The following is a 9058-nucleotide window of genomic DNA, read 5'->3' as shown; positions in this document are numbered from 1 at the left end:
GTTTATTTATTTATTTATTTATTTATTTATTTGACAGAGAGAGAGAGACAGCCAATGAGAGAGGGAACACAAGCAGGGGGAGTGGGAGAGGAAGAAGCAGGCTCCCAGCAGAGGAGCCTGATGTGGGGCTCGATCCCAGAACGCCAGGATCACGCCCTGAGCTGAAGGCAGATGCTTAACGACTGAGCCATCCAGGTGCCCCTAGACAGAAGAATTTTGATAGAAACATAATGATCAGTCTAGGTTCATCACTCCATGCAGGAGATGGCTACAGTACGGCCACATCTTCTATTTCCTTTTAAAAATTTTTATCAGGAGTAATGAGAAATCCATAGTTTAATGTGAAGCATCCCATTTTAAATCTGGGTGTATGAATATACATATTTACTCATTTAATTATTTCAGTGGAGAAAGAGAACATTCTATATGCTGCATTAAATACATCTGCAGTCTGGAGTCAGCCTGCTGCTAGTTTGCAAGCCCAAATCAAAAGAGTTTCCTTTTTGGAGTCTTTCCTAGATGTCCAAACTAGTTTCTTCCCCCACTCCAGGAGGGGCAGACTGACCTCCAAAATAACACTGTGTTACACTATTCTACACCTGTTGTCTATATGTAATCTTTACCAGAACTGTGATATTTGAGGGCTGAGTCTGCACATTTTGATTGAATTCCCAGCATAGCACATGGAGTTAATCTCATAGTTGACACCTTGTAAATGCTTGATGCAGTAATGCATCTTGAATGAATAAATGAATCTAATAAAGAAATGCATTTGATGTGGAAAGGATATGATCTAGCCAGAGAACAAATAGGCTTCGATTTAGCCACAAAACACTTGAAGGAGAAATTTCCTGGTTGTTCTCCTCGGACAGAAGCATTGGGTGGTGGCCCAAGATTCATGCATTTCCCATGTATGTGTTGAAAACCCATGATTTATCAAGCACTCTTCTAATTTACTGAGAATTCTGAAAACAACAACACAGGGGGGAGAAAAATCTTAGTGGGAAGGGACAGATAAGAAATAAAGTAAAAAAAAAAAAAAAGCAAGTCATGTTTTCAATTGTTATCATGTATTTTGGGGGATGGGGATGAAACCAGAATGGAGGGGTATGCTAGTGAGAACCTGATGAATGGGGTTGTGTACAAATTTAAATAGGCTACTCAGGTTCCGTCTCTGTGAGAAAGGGAACATTTGAGTGAAAACCTGAAAGGAATAAGAGAGCCATGCAAGTGGATTTCTAGGTGAAGAGTGATCCAGCAGAAGGAATATCGAGTTTAAATCCTGAGGCGAGAGCATACCTATTCAAAAATTCAAAAAGCAAGGTGGCTGGGGTGGGGGAGGGGGGAAGAGAAGAGAATGAAGGAGATAAGGAGGAAGTGATATTAGACACATTAACAACAGGATAGGAGTTAAGATCTCTTAGAACATTATAAGCATTTGGTGACACCTTTAACTTTTACTCCAAGGTAGATGGAAGCCATTGGAAGAACCCAAGAATGACATGATCTAACATATTTTAATGGGATCCTTCCCATTTTCTGTTGAGATTGGACTGAATGGGAACAAGAAAGGAGAAGGATGGCCACTTAGGCATTGAGGTAATGCGGGCAAACAAGATGAAAGCTTGAACCAGTGCTGTGGTCACGGGGGTAAAGAGGCTGATAGCTTGGTTTCCAACCTCCTTAGGTTATTCACAGAAGACCACACTCCTTGTAGAGCAATTGGGTCACAACGTGACCTACCAGCTCAGTCCATGTATATCTTCTCTGGGATCCTTCTCATTTCAACACAACCAAAATGAGAATGAAATTGCCTTATTACCATTTATTCCCCCAATATTTAGCACACTGTCTAGCACATATATATTGGATGGATGGATAGACGGGTGGATGGATGAATGGATGCATAATCCGATTGACTTAGAATTTAAGCATTAGTCATCTTGCTATTTCTCACCATTCAGTGCAATTTGTATTCTTAGAGGCATGAATAGAGAACAATTGCAAGTCCTGATTGTTGCAAGTGTGCTGCTGTAAAGCTGGGCTACAAAGACAGCCATTTTGTCCTGCCTGGTGATAAATAGGCATAGTTTGAGTAATGGCAATTAGAGCCAGAATTCAACTGGTGAGTCACAGCGAACACCACTTGAGTGAACTGATGGATTGTAATCATGACTATTCCTCATTTGGAAGCCTGGGGACTTAATGCTTTTGTTTGCCCGTTTTCTGGCACAGTCTGTGAGCCTAGAATGAAAAGATTATTATCTTTAACTAACATCTCATATTCTTCAATTTTCATCAAGCTTCTCACATTTTCATATCAAGAAAGCTGGGAATGATTTATATATATCTAAGAGTAACTCACTGACATTTTTGCAATGTTGCCTTTAAAAAATATACAGACCTTTTTTAAAAAGTAGTCTTGTAAAATAACTTCATAAAGCAAGAATGTATTAGTTCTTTCCTTCCAAAAATAAATTGAAGCCAGTGTCCCTATTTTGATGAAAATGATATTACATGCACTCAAATGCAATGATCTCTGAAGGGGGCTAAAACAATATTCTGTCATAAATCTTGAAACTTTGTAAATTCTGTCAATATTGGATCACCCAATTGAAAAACAATGTCTTTTTTTGGGCATTCCTTGTAAATTTTGTCTATTAATTTTCCCATAAACAGGTTGGTATGTTTTGCTATCAAGCAACTTAAATGTATATTTTTATAGGTCTTGGGATCATTATTAAAATTAGGCTAACAAACAGCAAAGGCAGTTGATGTGGATAAACCTTAGAAGAATAAATATAAGAACACAGGGAGAAGAAAATAATGTGCATCTGCTAAAGGGAAAGATACTGCTGAATACTGATTAGGAAAGTGGTCTGGGAGTTGTTGGAGAAAACCTCTAAAGCATGCAGCTTAAGGTACAGCTGCATTGAAAGGGCAGGGAGAATGCTAGATCATATGGATGGGGAAAGACAATATAAATCAGATTTAGCATCATTAATCTAAGCTCAAGTGCTAACGTCACCTAAAGAATTGTTCCCTACTTAGCTGCTGGTCAAGAGAGGCGCAAAACAATGCATTTGCTGCTGAAATGGTGTAGTAAAGAGGCAGCTACTGGAATTTAGTGGTCTGAAGTTGGCAAGTAGGGAAAAAAAGAAAAAAAATAGAAAATTTGCAGCCCTGCTGGTAACTGTAAACTGGGATGGGTGTCACTGCCCTTTCTCTGCAAATGGCCATTGGGAGTTAAATAAACAAGAGATATCATCGAGTTCATATTAAACTGAACCCCAAGCCACTTGAGCCAGACTCAACGGAGGCTTCCACATTCCCCAAACCCTCAGATTTCTACCCTTTCCAGTTTATCCAGTCATTTCCGAGAGGATACTTTGCTGGCTCCCTTGACAAGTACTTCTTTCTGTTTGGTTTTCTTTCTTTCTTCTTTGATTTAGTTGCCTCTTCTCTTATTGGTTTGTTATGAGAACTAAACAAGATAATAAGTATTTTAAAAATTAACATGGTTACTGGTACATATTAAATGCTCAATCATATGCATTATTCTTCAAACAGCTACCTATTCTTACCTTTTCTTCATCTCATTTCAGTCCATTTTACTCTGGCCATTCTTCCAGTGTCTTGTAGTACAGAAACAAAATTTCAGAGCTGAAAGCCTCTACTGATAACGTGATTTACAGATGTAAAAACTGAGTCTCAAGGGAAAACACAATGAGCTCAAAATCTCAGAGTTGGTGCTTCTATGAGGACTTCTCTCCCATTTTCCATAATGCTAACTTGAATCCTTAGTTTAGGTTTTGTATATAGGGGATAAAGACACCAGGTTCTCTCAAGTCTGTCTTTGAAGTGTTTTTTCCTATCCATCATGCCATCATGCCCTCTATCCCCATCCTGCTGCCACAGCAGCATAATGCTTGGATCATTGCAGTATCTTCCTAGCTCATTTCTTGGCTCTTCTCTCTCTTCGAATCTATCTTACTCACCATGGATGGTCACACTTTTGGAGCCATGCCACTTCCACTGTTACTCCAGTCCTTCATGAGTACCCACCCTGACACTCACATAAATGCAAACTCCTTTGCCTCATTCTGAATACTTATCATCATTGACTGCCTCTCTTCCTGCTACCGCTCTCTTCCAACACATCCCTCAGTGCCAGCTGACCCATTGTTCTCAATGTATAATAATAAATAAGTTACAATTGTGCCCATTTATGTGCATGTGCTTAAATGTTCCCACTACTGGATTATGTTATATTTATTATAGTATAGTACACCACACTGAGTTTTATATATTATTATTATTATTATTATTATTATTATTATTATTATATTTCTTATCTTTCTTGTTTATTCATCTTCAGTCCAAGGTAATATGGAATTGAGAAACTGAGTGAAAGTTCCAGAAAACCCCAGGAAGTTGTTATGTGTCTATATATACAAGCATATATGTGCTTGTAAACAAGCATACTAGCATTTTTTTCTCTGAATTGTTATTCCAAATGTAATATCCTTAACCATTTTGTAAGTAAAAATTTCATATGAGGTTAGGTTCAAAGCAAAACAAAAATCAAAGGAATTCTTATCTCTGAAGTTTCCCTACTTGCAGGATCCATTCTTTGATAATAAAAAAAAAGGATTTATTTAGCTTGATAAATAAGAGTTGGCTGTTACTAATACCTGATATCCTCTCTGTGCTTGCAAATTGATTTTTTAATGAATTGGTGCAAAATTTCTTTGAATCTTTCTGGTAACATTACCCTTTTCACCTTTGCAAATCGGAGTTGACAGTGCTTTAGAATGCTGCAGACTACCGGATGCAGAGTAAAATATATAGCCCTTGTACTGGTTGTCTCATCCATACCGAGCCAGAAGCATCAGCAGGTCACCAGATATCTCCCCTTCTGGGAACTTTTGGCACGTAAGTGCTGACTAGTGTCTTTATGACTATATTTATGGCTTTCAGATGTTATGCAAATTACCACAGTGCTAGATATAGTCATAGAGGATGCATTAGATATCAATGTACCTAACACAGGTAGGCAAATTTAAAATGATCTTTATTTTTTATTTTTTTAAGATTTTATTTATTTATTTGACAGAGAGAGACAGCCGGCGAGAGAGGGAACACAAGCAGGGGGAGTGGGAGAGGAAGAAGCAGACTCCTAGCGGAGAAGCCTGATGTGGGGCTTGATCCCAGAATGCCGGGATCACACCCTGAGCCAAAGGCAGACGCTTAACGACTGTGCCACCCAGGCACCCCTTAAAATGATCTTTAAAATATTGATAGTATTGGCGGGTGGGATGGCGGTTAGGTGAGGCGTGCCGTGAGGCCTCCAGCACCTCTGCTGCCGACCATGAGCAAGTTGTTGGTGTGGGGGTGACCTGGTTTGGGTGCTCTGATTGTCGCTGTGTCTGCGTGTTATGATGCTGTCTCCTACCAACCTGGTTACCGGAATCCCCAGTAATAAAGTGAGATACTCAAGGCCCTCCTGTGCACATGATGGCGACATTGACCTTGAGTTTAAGAAAAACCCTCCTAAGATCCTGTATGAGGCCACTGCTGTTGTGGCCTCTCATCATAGCCTCCCTCCTGTTGACTGGCTATATCAACAAAAGGTTGGGGGTTGGGGGCATGGCAGACCGGTGGCATTGCCATCCTGGTGTTCCTACCAGAATTTTACCACCTTTGTATCTCCTACTATGCATCCAAAAGCTACTGGAGTTACTCGTACCCATGACATTCCAGATTTTGATGACTAGCCCTCACCTCAACCCTGAGGAGATGAGTCATAGATGGGACTGGGCTAAGGAATTCTGTAGTTTGCAGATGTGAAACAAAAGAATGGCCAGATTTTATGGTCCATCCCCAAGATGTCAACTGAGCTTACAGCCACAAATTAACTAATCAGGACATGCTCTATTTTTCATCTCCTAGCCCTGGCAAAAGCTGACAAGTTTTTCCACATGCATATGTATCTTGCAAGAGTAGTAGTGTTAATGGCACGGGAAAGCCAGAGGTTATTTGGTAGTGGAAAATGTTAATGCTACCACCCTTTTTATAGTTGAGCATTTCTTTTAAGTAGTTCTCATTGTCAGTTTGTTCTGGTGGCAAATGGAAGAATTCAGTATGCTAAGTTTCATATTACTGGTAATGTATTTTGAAAACATCTAAGTATCTTACCCCTCCACTCATCTCTAACTTTGTATTCTAGTGGAAAACCTTGGCAAAATCAAGTATCAGTGTGGGTGCATCTGTAATATTTTTCACTTGCTTTCTTATTAACAGCAGCCAGGGCTTTTTTTTTTTAAACCTCAGAGCAAGTTTCCAAAAGGTAAACACTTCCTCTCTTCACCAGTCATTGGTCAGCTTTGATTCGGTCCACCAGTAAATTGACCAGCATGTAATTTAGGTCATTTTGTTCTTTGTAGATCAAGATGCTCTGTATATCATGCCTTTAAAGGCTGGACTTTTGGATGTTTCCTAAGGGGGAAAAATGTAGATAAATGGTTAGTATTTAGAGAGTATAAGCCCATTCTTAACACCTTGTGTCATGATGTCATGCTGCTAAAGATCATAAGACTTGGCCTGGGTCCCTAGAAGACTAGACTGCCTTAGTTTGATTCTGTTTCCTAGCTTGCAAAAAGTGACATATTCAAAAGAAATTACAATGTCAAAATCTAAAAAAATAAAATCATAAAATAAAATATTGGTAATATTAAAGTCATTATTGGGGCACCTGGGTGGCTCAGTTGGTTAAGCATCTGACTCTTGATCTCAATTCAGGTCTTGATCTCAGGGTCATGAGTTCAAGCCCCAGGTTGTGCTCCACACTGGGCATGGAGCCTACCTAAAAAAAAATAATAATAGTAAAAAACAAAAAAGATATAATAAAAAAAAAATAAAGTCACTATTGACTTCTTCCTATACAAAGACAGAGACAGTTTCACTTCACCTGAAAGTAAAATTTAAAGGTATAATATTTTAAACTTATAAAATCCTCAAGTGTTATAAAGTATAGTCGGATAGTGTGCTAACATAGCAGACAATTCAGGCTTTGAATCTGAACTACAACTTATCCCTGAAGTTCACGGCATGGGGTACTCCATTTCCAAGTTCTTACTTGCCAAGTGACATGACCTTGAATTGTTCCCAGCTCCAACCTCACAAAGAAAAAGGACTAACTGATACCAAATGGACTCTGCGGTGATAAACTTATAGATAGCTTTTTTGAAAATTCAAAGGATGGTTCTTAACATTTTATCTGACACTAGAGGAGGTGTGCCACAATCTGAAAGTAGACCTTTTGGTCCTTAAACAGTAGCTATGAAATAATATAAACATATCAGTCCTACCAACTTAGGAAAATGTATTTTTATTTTGATATACGATGGTACTTTCCAGGGTTGTATTTCACACTGGACTGCAGCAGTATCACCAGGATTTTATTATGTGTTCATTACTTTTATTTATAACTAATGCTATTTTGGGCTTATATTTTGAATGTAAGGTAGACTATGTCCATACATTTTCTGGAATTGGAATTACAAATTACAAATTTGCAGGACAATATTAAAAATTATTTAAATATATGATATAAAGAATCTTGATAGTTCAGAGTGTATTTTTTTTTTCTAAATTAAATTAAGTAAATTCTATCCATGTCCTATGTTATTCAGGAATTAGAGCCATCAGAGAGAGAGCATCATAGAGTCTGATGTCCTGAATTGAATCCAGGCTCAGTAATTTTGTAGCTATGTTACCTTATATGAGTTACATATTTTAACTCAGCCTCAGTTACTTCTTCTGGATAGTGTGTGAAATGTAAGTGCCAGGTTGGTTAATTGTGTGCTGCATATAATAGGTTCTCAATACAATTGGCTACTATACTTGTTTTATTGTTATTGTTTTTTTTTTTTTTTTCTATTGCATGCTATCTCAACCTTGTTACTCTTCATTTGTCCTTTGTTTCTACCCATTTTCTTATAATTCTGCATGTTTTACTTATTAATCCCCTATTTAATTCCTTAAATCTAGAGTACAAATTATATTCTAAATTTTTTATGCCTTACTTACAATGTCTTAGTTATGACAGTCAATGATTTATTGAGTTCAAGTTTAGCCATTGAAATTTAGATGTGGATCATGACGCGATTCAATTGCTAACCTGTCAAGGATTGATAGTTTTAGTACATTTTCCTCTTTCAAGAACATGGCACATTTTCCCTGGTCATGAGGGTAGAATTTGAACTGGGCTGGGCCTGTTTTATAAAATCTGCCTTAGATTCAAATTGTGTCAGGAATGTAGGAAAACCAGGTCAATTAGAGATTTCCCAAATTTTCTAATGGACTTAGCAAAAAATATTTTTCTTCCCTCATCTGATATGAAGAAGAAGAATACACCCCTTCATAACATTTTTGATTAAGAATGAATATTAAACAACTTAAAAATGTCTTGGCATAAAGTAAGTTTTCAGTAAATATAGCTGAATACTAGCTGTTATTACTGTTGTTATTACTATCGACATCACCTTTATCCAGGATTGTTAAAATGGTAGGTTATGCCTCTGTGGTTTCAGAGACCATCTTGCTCATCACATAGGGAATGTCTGAACAAAAAAGTAAAGCCAAGCAAAATAAATTCTTAGGGATGAAGAAAGAGATAGTGGCCGAAGCTTGAGTTCATAGATCTGACCATGCCTGAATGCCAGGATACTCTACTGGAATTCCAAAATAAATGAGCCAATAAATTTCCTTTGAAAAAACTAATGTGAGCTTTTGTGTTTTCTCATTGTCATCAAAAGGATATTAAATGATTTTTCCACTAAACCACATAGCCATCAAATGAACAATTTTCTGGCAAATTTGATTAATTTGAAAGACAAACTTGATATTCAAGACTGGATCTCTCTCTCTCTCTCTCTCTCTCCCTCCCTCTCTCTCTCACACACACACATACACACACAAGCACATATGCAAGATATCTTCTGCCTGCGTTATCCAGATAATCTCTTCAGTTAAATACTTGACTCTATCAGCATAG

The 9058-nt window shown here is 37.8% G+C and overlaps 1 pseudogene; it reads left to right on the top strand.

The window, feature by feature from the left end:
• The first annotated feature begins 5273 nt into the window (after positions 1 to 5273).
• Positions 5274 to 6726, top strand: LOC121102389 (annotated as a pseudogene).
• Positions 6727 to 9058: the final 2332 nt, after the last annotated feature.

This window comes from Ursus maritimus, unplaced genomic scaffold, assembly GCF_017311325.1.
Source record: "Ursus maritimus isolate PB19 unplaced genomic scaffold, ASM1731132v1 scaffold_14, whole genome shotgun sequence".
Taxonomy (NCBI): domain Eukaryota; kingdom Metazoa; phylum Chordata; class Mammalia; order Carnivora; family Ursidae; genus Ursus; species Ursus maritimus.
This window is presented reverse-complemented; position numbering and strand designations above follow the sequence as displayed.